The sequence below is a fragment of the Crocuta crocuta genome, unplaced genomic scaffold (assembly GCF_008692635.1).
Source record: "Crocuta crocuta isolate KB4526 unplaced genomic scaffold, BGI_CrCroc_1.0 scaffold580, whole genome shotgun sequence".
NCBI classification, from domain to species: domain Eukaryota; kingdom Metazoa; phylum Chordata; class Mammalia; order Carnivora; family Hyaenidae; genus Crocuta; species Crocuta crocuta.
Genome location: NW_027527940.1, coordinates 4138132 through 4151120, shown reverse-complemented (window position 1 = coordinate 4151120; position 12989 = coordinate 4138132). Strand labels below are relative to the sequence as shown.

The window sequence follows — 12989 nt, the reverse complement described above, 5'->3', positions numbered from 1 at the left end:
TACATAAATTATGAGACAATAAATATGGATTGGTCTAATTTTTAAAGTTTATGGTAATTTGTGGCAGTAATAGGATATGGTTACATGGGGTTTCTGTCTTTTATTCAGAAGGTGTGAGCCGTGAAGACCTTCCTTTCTTGGAAGGAGGTAACTAAGCAAGGGTCTTCATGGCAAATTCGGTTCTGTGGGCAAATTCGGTCACTGTGTGCAAAGTAGTGAGGTGGCTTGGCCTCTTGTTTTATAAATAGATCTGTGCAGTTCAATATGGTAGTCACTAGATGCAGATGGTTTAAATTGAAATTTAAATGAATTGAAATTAAATAAAATTTAAAACTCTGTTCCTCAGTTGTATTAGTTACATTTTAAGTGTTCAATATTCATATGTGACCAATGGCTATCAAATTGGAAAGCACAGACAGAAAATTTCCTTTATTGCAGAAACTTCTGTTGGATGGTCCTGGTTGAGATGAGTCACAGTGATGACATTCAACTGCAATTTTCTCATTTGGAGCACTGAGAGGTAGGATTCCTCTACTCTCTTGTAGAACTATTACAAAGCAGAATCCATGCAAATTTCTCCCATATGAAGCAAGAAATGAATTTTGTGAAAACTTTCATGTCTCTACTTTCTTTCCTTATCACTTGCATAAATTACTTTCTGGGGATAGAAAACCGTGGACTTGCAGTTGAATGCTCTGGCAATAGCAGGGACAGGGTATCAGGCCTCCCATTTTTCCAGATGAAGGAGGGGTTACAATGTGATAAAAGGCCAAGAAGCACACCGGCCTTTGCTACAGGATTCTCCGAGGGTATCCTGCTACACTAGGATAAAGGTAGCTGCTGGGATAGGCCACTAAGGTTACCTGTGACACAAACAAACCCTAACAGGCTCTAGCTGTTAGATTTGCCTTTTAATTTTTTTAATGTTTATTTATTGTTGAGAGAGAAAGAGAGCAAGCGAGCGAGCAGGGGAGGGATAGAGTGTGAGTGAGACACAATTTGTGAAGCAGGCTCCAGCCTCTGAGCTGTCAGCACAGAGCCTGATGTGGGGCTCGAACTCACAAACCGTGAATTCATGACCTAAGCCTTAGCCAGAAGCCCAATTGAGTGAGGCACCCAGGTACTCTTAGACTTGCCTCGTTATGTTGGTTTTCGATGTTCCAAAGTGACAATAACCTATAAGAGAGAAAAGAGGCTTATTCTCTCAGGAGACTGAAGCATCTAGCTTTCAGATTAGACTTTTGCCTCAGGCTCAAACAACAAAGCTTGAGCTGTTAGATTCCGTAGTCAAACTCACTTGTTTTTTTTTTTGTTTTTTTTTTTTAATAGTTTATTGTCAAATTAGTTTCCACATAACACTCAGTGCTCATCCCCACAAGTGTCCTCCTACATGCCCATCCCAAACTCACTTGTAACTTGTGGTTGTGAACTACAGCTTGCAGCTTGGAGAGGAATGGCATGGACGCAGGAAAGTCTGCCTCTGGGGTTAGAAGACCCGAGTCTCAATCCTGCATCCATATTGTTGTTTTACCCTAAGCTAGTTAGTGAACTTTTATGGGCCTCATTTTTTTTTTATTTGTGACAACAATTAGAGGATAACAATCTCTGATCTGTGGGCTTGGTGTAGGGTTGTTGTGAGGATTAAAGGAGAGGAATGCACAGATTGTCTGGCACACTCGAGTTGCTCAGGGAATAGTAGCTAATGTTGTCACTCACACATGTGTCAGCCCCAGGTTATATCAAGAAAGACCATCCGTCTGATTCCCTGGCCAATCACAAGTACAGTCTTATCTCTTCCTACATCACTCAGTGCTCCTAGGGCCATACCCTCAACTGGGCCATTTCAACAATTGCACTCCACACAAAAAAACCAGTTTCCAATATCCCACTCCTTTACTTCTACCCAGACATTCCTTTGACACATGTGTGAGTGTGAGCCTTTGATTCCTGATTCACTGATAGCTCCAACCTATCACTGGGGAAATAGAAGCAACTAGAAAAGAACTTTCACAAGCTTCTACCACCACACTTTCTTACCTTCTAGCATAGACTCTGCCTTTCCTCCTGCTTTTAGGTGAATTGGTTGTGCTTCTATGTAAGTAGGTCTCACCACCTCAGCACTAGATCCAGCCCCTCTTCCCTCATCTAGAACTTCATTACTGCAATGTTAATCTCTCTTCCAACATTAATTTTTCCCTTTTCCCTGTATCACAAATGCTATATTTCTCACATAGAAAAAAAATCCTTCCTAGATCCCTGTCCTTGTTCAACCAGTAACTTTTTTCTTTGCTCCCCTTTATAGTGTCCTCCACTGCTATTTTCTTATACCCATGAATTCTAATGCTGGAGTGTCCCAGGATTCAGTCTTCAGAACTCCACTCTTATCTGTCTATGCTTATCCCCAAGGGGATTGACAGAGTTCCATGACTTCATTCATTCATTCATTCATTCATTCAGTTTATTTTTAATTTATTTTTTTGGGGGTGGGTAGAGAGCCGGGGAGAGGCAAAGAGACAAAAAGAGGGAGAATCCTAAGCAAGTTCTGTGCTGACAACCCAACTAAGGGCTCCATCTCACAAACTGTGGGCCAAAATCAAGAGTTGGACACTTAACCGACTGAGCCACCTAGGTGTCCCAAGTTCTATGACTTGAAATACCTTTCACATGCTTCCAAATTTCTATGTCCTGCCTGAATCTCTCCCTTGAACTACAGACTCTTATATCTAACTGTCTGGTGAACATCTCCATTGGATATCCAATAGGCATCTTAAATTTCATATGTTCAAAAATGAACTATTGATTTTTAGTCCCTAGCTTTCTTCCTGACTCAACATGAAATTCCATTCTTCCATTTGCTCTTGCTAAAAATCTTGATTTTCCTTGATTCCTCTTTTCCTATCACATACTTTACCTAGTTCATCAAAAAGCCAAAGGAGATTGGAGGAGGGAAAGATAACGGTAGAGTAGCACGTGACCCCAGGCTCACCTTATCCCACAAACACAGCTAGATAATTGTCAAATCATCCTAAGTACTCCAGAAATAAAAATAAATAAGTAAATAAAAGCCTGAAGACTGGCAGAACAAACTCCACAACAAGAGGCACAGAAGGGCCACATCAAAGAAGATGGACAACACTCTAAAGCAATATCCCAGTTATGTAAACTAAGGTATAAGATTGGTATGATTTGTATATATGTTAGACATGTCAGCCATGTTTTCTGACATGCCATTGACCCTTCTGAATGGCTGTCCTTCACTCACCCGTCACAACCCTACTGATGTAGAAATGAGCAACTAAAAAATCAGATACTCATAAATATGCCAGTGACCTATAGACATATTCTGATACATTAAAAAAAAAAGAACAAAAAAGCAAAGGGAGATCAAGAGTCCCCAAAAGCTATTTCACTGAGGCCAGAGAGAAGTCCTGAGTCACCAAAGAATACTCCTCTCCAGTGGCTGGAATTATTACATAACCTACGTGTACACCCTTAATTTAGCAAATATATCTGGAGCATTTATCATGTTCTAGGAGCAAGGGATATAATGACAAACAAAAACAGGTAAGATTCATGGAGCTTCCCTTCTACTGAGGAAAGACAGAAAACTTGTCAGATGGTTAAGGAAAAATATGTAAGGGTAAGGGGACAAAAAGTGATGGAAGGATTTTGTTTTATATAGGGAGGTGGTCATGGAAGCTTCTGCAGTAAGGTGAGAGTTAAGCATAGACATTTAAGCACTGAGCACAGTGAGCCATGCAGATATCTAAGAATAAATTATTCAGGTAGGAGAGGTATGTGCAGAGGTCAGGAAGCAAAGATGTTTCCTTGGGTGTCCTAGGAACAGGAGGAAAGCCTCTGCAGTTAGAGTGAGGTGAGTGAGATGGGCGGTGATGGGAAATGAGATCAGAGAGCTGGGTTGAGAGCATGTAGGCCTTGAATGCCAAGAAAGGGATTTGGGATTTTATTCTAACAGGTAGGAAGTCCATGGAGGGTTTTGAGCTGAGGTATATCATGATCTGATGTAAATTTTAAGAGCCTGTCAGCCTAACAGGTGGGTGAAGAATGGATTCTATCAGCGAGAGAGTGGAAACCAGGAGACCAGTCAGGGGGCCTGTTCTATTAATCTAGATGCAGGAAGATGGTGCTTGACTTGGCTCATGGTTACTGTGAAGATGGCAGGAAGTACTGGATTTAGATTCATTTTGAAGGTAGAGGGGACAAGGGTTTGCTGAGCACATGGTAGGTGCACAATTTGTATTTGTTGAGTAAATGGATACACAGAACATTCTGGATTGAGGCAGGACTTTTCCCTGGACTGGATGAACTATTCCTGTCATTGACAGCCCCCCTACCCCGACTCTGTTCTCTTTTCATGCTCATTTGCAGCTGTCTGATGATTAACACTTTGTTCCACAGCCCCTGACTCTAGGGAGGGAAGTCCTGAACGTTGAACACTAGGATATTGCCACTGGAAAATAGCTCCACCTGTAATTTAATGAATTGGAATATTGGATTAATTTATAATTCTCTTATCACTTTTCCTCAATCTGACCATTTGTCTTTGTGCTGATAAAGTTGAGCTCCAAATCTGGAAACTTAAGGCCCAAACTCTGGAACATGGTGGTCCCACAGGGTCCTTTCACTCTATTGGACCCGCTCTGAGCCATTAGTTGGACTTTTTTGGGAAGTTTCTCTCATCTTAGTAATATGGGCTTTTTTTTTAGTTACTAAAATAGTTCCTTTTTTAAAAAATAATTTATTGTCAAGTTGATTTCCATATAACAGCTAGTGCTCATCCCCACAAGTGCCCTCCTCCATGACCATCACCCCCTTCCCCTCCACACCACCCCCATCAGCCCTCAGTTTGTTCTCAGCATTCAAGAGTCTCTCATGGTTTGTCTCCCTCCATCTCCCCCACTATTTTTCCGCTTCTTCTCCCTCATGGTCCCCCGTATGTTCCTCCTAATCCTCCTATACCTGCAAACATATGGTATTTGTCCTTCTCTGCCTGACTTATTTCGCTCAGCATAACACCCTCAAGCTCCATCCATGTTGCTACACATGGCCAGATTTCATTGTTTCTCATTGCCATGTAGTATTCCATGGTATAGATGAACCACATCTTCTTGATCCATTCATCAGTTGATGGACACTTAGGCTCTTTCCATGTTTTGGCTACTGTTGAAAGTGTTGCTATCAACATTGGGGTACATGTGCCCTATGCATCATCACTCTTGTAGCCCTTGGGTAAATGCCTAGCATTGCTATTGCTGGGCCATAGGGGAGTTCTATTGTTAATTTTATGAAGAACCTCCATACTGTTTTCCAGAGGGGCTGCACTGGTTTACATTCCCACCAACAGTGTAGGAGGGTGCCCGTTTCTCCACATCCTCGCTAGCATCTAGAGTCCTCTGATTTGCTCATTTTAGCCACTCTGACTGGCGTGAGGTGGTATCTCAGTGTGGTTTTGATTTGTATTTCCCTGATGAGGAGGAATGCTGAGCATCGTTTCATGTGTCTGTTGGACATCTGGATGTCCTATTTGGAGAAGTGTCTGTTTATATCTTCTGCCCATTACTTCACTGGATTATTTGTTTTCGGGTGTGGAGTTTGGTAAGTTCCTTATAGATTTTGGATACTAGTCCTTTATCTGATATGTCATTTGCAACTATCTTTTCCCATTCTGTCAGTTGCCTATTAGTTTTGTGGATTGTTTCCTTTGCCGTGCAGAAGCTTTTAATCTTCATGAGGTCCCAATAGTTCATTTTTGCTCTTGATTCCCTTGCCTTTGGGGATGTGTCAAGTAGGAAATTGCTGCAGTTGAGGTCAAGGAGGTTGTTTCCTGCTTCCTGCTTTCTCCTCTAGGGTTTTGACGGTTTCCTGTCTCACATTCAGGTCCTTTATCCATTTTGAGTTTATTTTTGTGTGTGGTGTGAGAAAATGATCTAGTGTCAATCTTCTGCATGTTGCTGTCCAGGTCCCCCAGCACCACCTCTTGAAGAGGCTGTCTTTTTTCCATTTGATACTCTTTTCTGCTTTGTCAAAGATTAGCTGGCTGTACATTTGTGGGTCCAATTCTGAGTTCTCTATTCTATTCCATTGGTCTATGTGTCTGTTTTGGGTCAACACCATACTGTGTTGATGATAACCGCTTTGTAGTAGAGGCTAAAGTCTGGGATGGTGATGCCTCCCATTTTGGTTTTGTTCTTCAATATTACTTTGGCTATTCGGGGTCTTTTGTGGTTCCATGCAAATTTTAGGATAGCTTGTTCTAGCTTTGAGAAGAATGCTGGTGCAATTTTGATTGGGATTGCATTGAATGTGTAGATTGCTTTGGGTAATAAAGACATCTTAACTATATTTATTCTTCCGATCCATGAGCATGGAATGTTTTTCCATTTCTTTGTGTCTTCTTCAATTTCCTTCATACGTTTTCTATAGTTTTCATCATACAGATCTCTTATATCCTTGGTTAGGTTTATTCCTAGGTATTTTATCGTTTTTTGTGTGTGTGTGTGTGTGTGTGTGAAATTGTGAATGGGATCAGCTTCTTGAATTCTCTTTCTGTGGCTTCATTATTGGTGTATAAAAATGCAACGGATTTCTGTACATTGATTTTGTATCCTGCAACTTTGCTGAATTCAGTTCTAGTAGGCTCCTGGTGGAGTCTGTTGGGTTTTCTACGTAGGGTATCATGTCATCTGTGAGAAGTCAAAGTTTGACTTCTTTGCTAATTCTGATGCCTTTGATTTCCTTTTCCTTTGCCAATGTCTGATTGCTGGTGCTAGGACTTCAGCACTATGTTAAACAACAGTGGTGAGAGTGGACATCCCTGTCGTGTTCCTGATCTCAGGGGGAAAGCTCTCAGTTTTTCCCCGTTGAGGATGATGTTAGCTGAAGGCTTCTCATAGATGGCTTTGATGATGTTTAAGTAGGTTCCTTCTATCCCAACTTTCTCAAGAGTCTTTATTAAGAAGGGATGCTGTATATTGTCAAATGCTTTTTCTGCATCTATCGACAGGATCATATGGTTTTTATCTTTTCTTTTGTTGATGTGATGTATCACATTGATTGATTTGCGAATATTGAACCAGCCCTGTAACCCAGGAATGAATCCCACTTGATCTTGGTGGATAATTCTTTTTATGTGCTGTTGGATTCGATTTGCAAGTATCTTGTTGAGGATTTTTGCATCTGTATTCATCAAGGATATTGGCCTGTAGTTCTCTTTTTTTGCTGGGTATTTGTCTGGCTTGGGAATCAAAGTGATGCTGACTTTATAAAATGGAAGTTTTCCTTCGATTTCTATTTTTTGGAATAGCTTGAGAAGAATGGGTATTAATTCTGTTTTAAATGTCTGGTGGAATTCTCTAGGGAAGCCATCTGGCTCACGGCTCTTATTTGTTGGGAGGTTTTTGATAACTGATACAATTTCCTCACTAGTTGGGTCTGTTCAGATTTTCTAGCTCTTCCTGTGTAAATTTTGGTAGTGAGTGTGTGTTTAGGAATTTGTCCATTTCTTCTAAGTTGTCCAATTTGTTGGCATATAATTTTTCATAGTATTCCCTGATAATTGCTTGTATTTCTGAGGGATTGGAAAATAAGTCCATTTTCATTCTTGATTTTTTGTTTACACCTACCTTTAGTGGGGTGTTTATTTGGGTGCTCTCTCTTTTCTTTTTGAGAGGCCTGGCTAGAGGTTTGTCAATTTTATTTATTTTTTCAAAAAACCAACTCTTGATTTCATTGATCTGTTCAACTGTNCTGCCAAGTTTCATTAGATAGGTCTGTCACCACTCTGATAGGTTTCCCTTTGTATGTTAGGACCCTTTTCTCCCTAGCTGCTTTCAAAATTCCCTCTTTGTCCTTATATTTTGCCAGTTTCACTATGATATGTCGTGCAGAAGATCGATTCAAGTTACATCTGAGGGGAGTTCTCTGTGGCTCTTGAATTTCAACATCTACTTCCCTCCCCATGTTGGGGAAGTTCTCTGCTATAATTTGTTCCAGGACCCTTCAGCACCTTTCCCTCTCTCTTCCTCTTCTGGGATTCCTATGATATGGATATTGTTCCATTTGATTGTATTGCTGAGCTCTAGAACTCTTCTTTCATGTTCCTGGATCAATTTATCTCTCTTTTTCTCATCTTCCTCTTTTTCTATAATTGTGTCTTCTAAATCACATATGCTCCTTTCTGCCTCTTCAATCCGTGCAATGGATGCCTCCATTTTATTATGTATCTCATTTATAGCATTTTTGATTCATCATAACTATTTTTGAGCTCCATAGTCTTTGCAGCAATAGTTTCTCTGATGTCCTCCATGTTTTTTTCAAGCCCAGCAATTAATTTTATGACTATTGTTCTAAATTCTTGTTCAGTTATGCTGCTTATATCTGTTTTGAGCAGTTCTCTAGCTGTCATTTCTTCCTGTAGTTTCTTTGGAGGAGAGTTCTTTCATTTCATCATTTTGGTTAGTTTTCTATCTCTTGTTAATTTTAAAAGCTTTTGTACACTCTGCTCCTGCAAGTTCTGCTGTATTAGAGAGGGCTCTTTGACTGTTCAGGGCCTGTCCATTCAGGAAGTGTTCTTTGAATGATGTCTCTTGGTTTCTCTGATTGAGAGTTTGGTTATTTTGTTTCCCTACTCGTAGAGGTATTTGGGACTCTCCACCATGTGTACTTTGGCTTGTTTCTTGACGTAGCCCTGGAAAAATAAAACAATCACACAGGGAACAAAGGTACACAAACACACAGACAAAACCAATAAACACGCAAACCTAGGCTCAGTTAAAAGCAACAACAACAACAACAACAACAACACAGCTCTCTGGAGGGGATGGGCGTGGTTTGGTGTAGGCAGGTCTCGCCTCCACTGCGTCCTGATGGCCACTCCCTGAGGCCCACCTTGGTGGTTGTGGGGAGAAGAATGGTGGTGCCCCAGTCCCTTCTCAACCAAGCATTGCAAATCACTCCTTTGAGTCCGATCTCCCTGTGCTGAGGATGTAGCCAAGGTGGGCTGAGTTCTATGTCCCACGCTCTGCCTCGTTTCCAGGTCCCAGTCTGTGGGCCTTGTTTATACTCCCCCTCCCCCCCAAACAGTCTGGCAGGTCGCTGCTTCCCTGCTGCTGGGGGTTGAGTTGGGGGTGGGGGAAGTGTCGCAGCCTCAGATCCATCGGGGTCAAGCAGCGATACAACCTGGGATCCGAGGCCTCTGTGCCCCGCATGCATGTGGGGGACACAGCAACCTTGCCCCTCCTCGTTCCTGGGTGTCAAGTCCGGGAACACAGCCTCAGGCCCGCAGCATCCCTGCTGTCCTTGCCACAGCTGCGCTGCTGTAGGGGATGGTGCTGGGAGTGCTGCAGAGCAGTTTTTTCGGGCACCTTACGGGACCGGGGCACCTAGTTCAAAGTCAGCACCCCAGCCAGAACTAAAAAACACTCTCTTTCGAAGACGAGGTTTTTCCTCTTTCCAGGGACAGTTCTATGAGCAATCTCGGCTTCTCTTTCCTTTCCCCTCGACTTGCAGAGGTGGCTCACCGGGGCTCGCTGTGGCTCATCACTCACCGCAGCTGCACGCAAGCCGGGTTCCCTCCCCTCCCTCCATATCTCGGTCCCTGCCGCTTGAATCTTCCCCAGTTCGCACTCAGGCACTTATGTGGTTTCCTTCCCAGTGTCTTCTGTCTCTTTCTCTTCCCAAACTCCTGTGGCTCAGTGTCCTATGGCTTCAGGCCTTCTCTGTTTGAGAGATGGGTGCAGGTGAAATGCATGGAGCTCCCTACTTCTTCACCATCTTGCCCCAATTCCCAGTAATACGGGCTTCTTATTACACTTCAAATTCATTATTGTTAACTTTCTAATACGTGTAATTGATATAATTGGGTAGGAACTCAGTTATCTTGTCAGAAGACTTATAGGGTTCTTCTTTACTCCCAGGTCCTTTTCTTTAACCCCAAGGGCAACAGTAAGGTCTATCGGGGCTGGGACAGGGGTGAGGCAAGTGAGGTGCCTAGGGCACAGCATTTAAGGAAGCGTTCACCTCAGTGCCATAGAAGTTCAGGGTGGCACCTGAGAATGAGGGCCTCCTGAAGTGCTGTGCTCTTGGCACCTCAATTACCTCACCCTTGTCTGGCCTGATGCCTACAGAGAGCACTTTGATTTATTAACCAGGTAGCTGTATCATCAAGAGCAGGACTCGTTCCCCACTGTTTAGCCATGCCTGTGCAACAGAAAGCTGCTCTCAGAGAAAGCAAATGGCATGGAGAGAAGCCATTTTCTGAGAAGCTCTGCCAGTTTAGAACTTAAAACCAGTAGGAAAATGGTGACGAACATTATGGAGGTTTGCTTTATGATCAACTCAACAAGCTACTGACATTCCATTTGTTGAGGGCGACCTGATCTAGTGATCATATCCATAGCATTTATATTGTGTTTGCAAGTTTTCAGATACAGCATTTAAAAAATGCTTATTCTTTACTATCCTCTGTGCCTTCTTTTTTCATGTTACAAAAATTAACAGAACAAATAATGGCTGCAGTGTGAATGCTCTGGACCATGAGGTAAGTGCTCCTTTTTAAGGTTGGGTTAACAAATTTCATTTTCAAAACGAGCCCAAATTGACTGAGTGATTCTAAATTAGCTCTTTAGTTTTTGCCCTTACCCACTGATAATGCCACTATTAATTTCAATTACTTAGAGGCAACATTAATACATGTGAAACAAGAACAGCGATAAAGACAGAAAGGAATAAATTACTTGTTGCAAGACAGAATGACATTTTGACTGGCACAGAGATTTTTTTCTTTCATACACTTTGTGCTTTGACATTTCATTTGGCACAAACATTTCACAAATTCTTGACCTAATCTGATGTACTGTTGTTTAGCAATTGCTGACATGACATGTTTTAACCTCAAGCTCGCTGGATTCCAAAAGTTACCTTTTCCTGTCAATCAGCGTTGGATGACCTCCAAAAATCAGCCCAGGCAAAAGTCTCTGTACCTAGGGGGTCAAGGATACTTACCCAGAAGGGAGAAGTAGTAGATGGGGGAGAAACAGGAGAGGAGGTAAAATTCAAGGCTATTGCTGGGTGGAAAGAGGGCAGAAGACAGATCCCCAGAGAAGCCCTGCATCTTGAGAGAGACAACATCCTCAAACACAAAATATCTAGGAATAAACTTAGCAAGACATAGGTGGGGAAAATATGACAAAAATGTAAAACTTAGAGATACAAGAGATTTAAATAATTGAGAAATACATTAATCTTCTTAAAATGGAAGTCTGTATTATATAAAAATGTCATTTCTTCTCAAATTACTTTTTGGGTGTCAGCTGACTTACTGCCTGTGGGTATTGGGAAGAGGTCATGTTCATATTAATGCCCAGATTTTGCTAGCTCATTTGCTTCTCTTGACATCTGCCTCTCAGGTCTATTTAAGAACAAGCCAACTCACAATGTTCTGCTCTGCTCTCCTTTTTTTTTAGGGCTGGAACAGAAATCCTGTCAGTTTCAAGTCATAGAACAATGCCACCACCAGTGATTTAAATAATAAAGACACTTTATTGTTTTCATCATCTTTGCAGTGGTTGGTAGTTCTAGGAGTGATGACTTTCTCAAAATCATCAAGGACCTAGGCTTTGTGTTTCTACTTTTGCTAACCTGGGAAAATTTCTCTTGTTCTTAGATTGTTGCCTTGTGGATGCAAGTTAGAAGAACCATAGTTACAAGCATAATGTCTACACATAACCACGTTCAAGGGCAGGGATGAAAGGGACTTCTTTTCAGGAGATGGTGTATTTTTTTTTTTAATCAGGCCAGACAAATCTTTCTAGAACCACTTCCAACAGACTTCTCCTTCTATCTGCTTGCCCAAAGGTGGGCTATATTGCCCACCTCTAGACCAATCAGGCCAAGGTGGACTTCAATTGCATTATGGGTTTTGATCAAACATGATTCATCCATGGCTGGGACCATGGCTGCCAGAACAAAACTGTGCTTCCATTAGCAATGAAGAAGGGGAAATGGGTGTTGGTTAGGTGGCCAGCAGAATTTGCCCAAAGGTATCATATCCACAGACATTTGAGAGAGGCCTCTTACAAGACCACCACTCTGCTGGCTGCTCTGGACTTTTTTGAACTCTAAGTCACAGATACTCTCCTGAGTGGCTGTTCCTACTCCTCAGAGTATTAAAGCTGTTTGACTGCCTATAACAATAAGAGGCAGAGTGGCCTTCTCAGCAGTGGGCACCAAGTTGCCTGCATTCCACAGCAACAGTCCTTGTGTCCGATCTTGCACAGGTGCTCATGGAAATAGCTCCTGCAGCTTCTCTTCCATGGTGACTTTGTGGCAGACCCTGTAAGTGAGTCACTCAACATCCATTCTCATCCTCCTCTCTCCCACCTCTATTCTAGAAGCTGAAGGCTAACCATCTTTTGTAGCCTCCTTTAACAAGAAGGGTTGTCATTTCTGTGACAGTTTTGGGTTCTGCTACATGAGCAGAAATTGCTAGGGGTTCTTGGAAAAACCTTTGCTTTCTTGATAAAAGGTCTTGGCTTCAGCTTGGATCTCAGTGCTACTTAAATTTAACATGATCCTGGTCAAAGTATTAATGGGATTATTAGAGAAGATGATAACAAAATTATTCCAGAGTTTACTTGGAAGAATACAGAAATGAGAGTAGCCAGAATATTGGCTTTACTAAGGCAGGGATTATATAAAAGCAATTTCCTTTCTGTTCCTTCCAATGTTTTTATGCATTGAAAAGGCTTCCTAATTATGAAATCCATTAAATATTTCTCTTTTCCTCGTTTCATTTTTTTATATTAAAAAAACTATGTAACAGAAATCACCATATACAAACTTATGGGGTGAACAATAAACTGGAAGAGGTCTCTCTGTTTCATCTGGTGACACAGGAACATGGTGTCAGAGAGTAGGGGCAAAATCAATGTTACTGGATTATGGAGTCTCCTTATGCCACAAGCTGGTGA

The 12989-nt window shown here is 41.8% G+C and overlaps 1 long non-coding RNA gene across 1 annotated transcript; it reads left to right on the top strand.

Annotated features, from left to right (window-relative positions):
- Nucleotides 1–481: 481 nt before the first annotated feature.
- LOC144221813 (uncharacterized) lies at nucleotides 482–11527 on the top strand. Its single transcript, XR_013332188.1, has 3 exons — nucleotides 482–520; nucleotides 10519–10558; nucleotides 11484–11527. It is a non-coding gene; the product is annotated as an uncharacterized LOC144221813 (long non-coding RNA).
- The last annotated feature ends 1462 nt before the right edge of the window (nucleotides 11528–12989 follow it).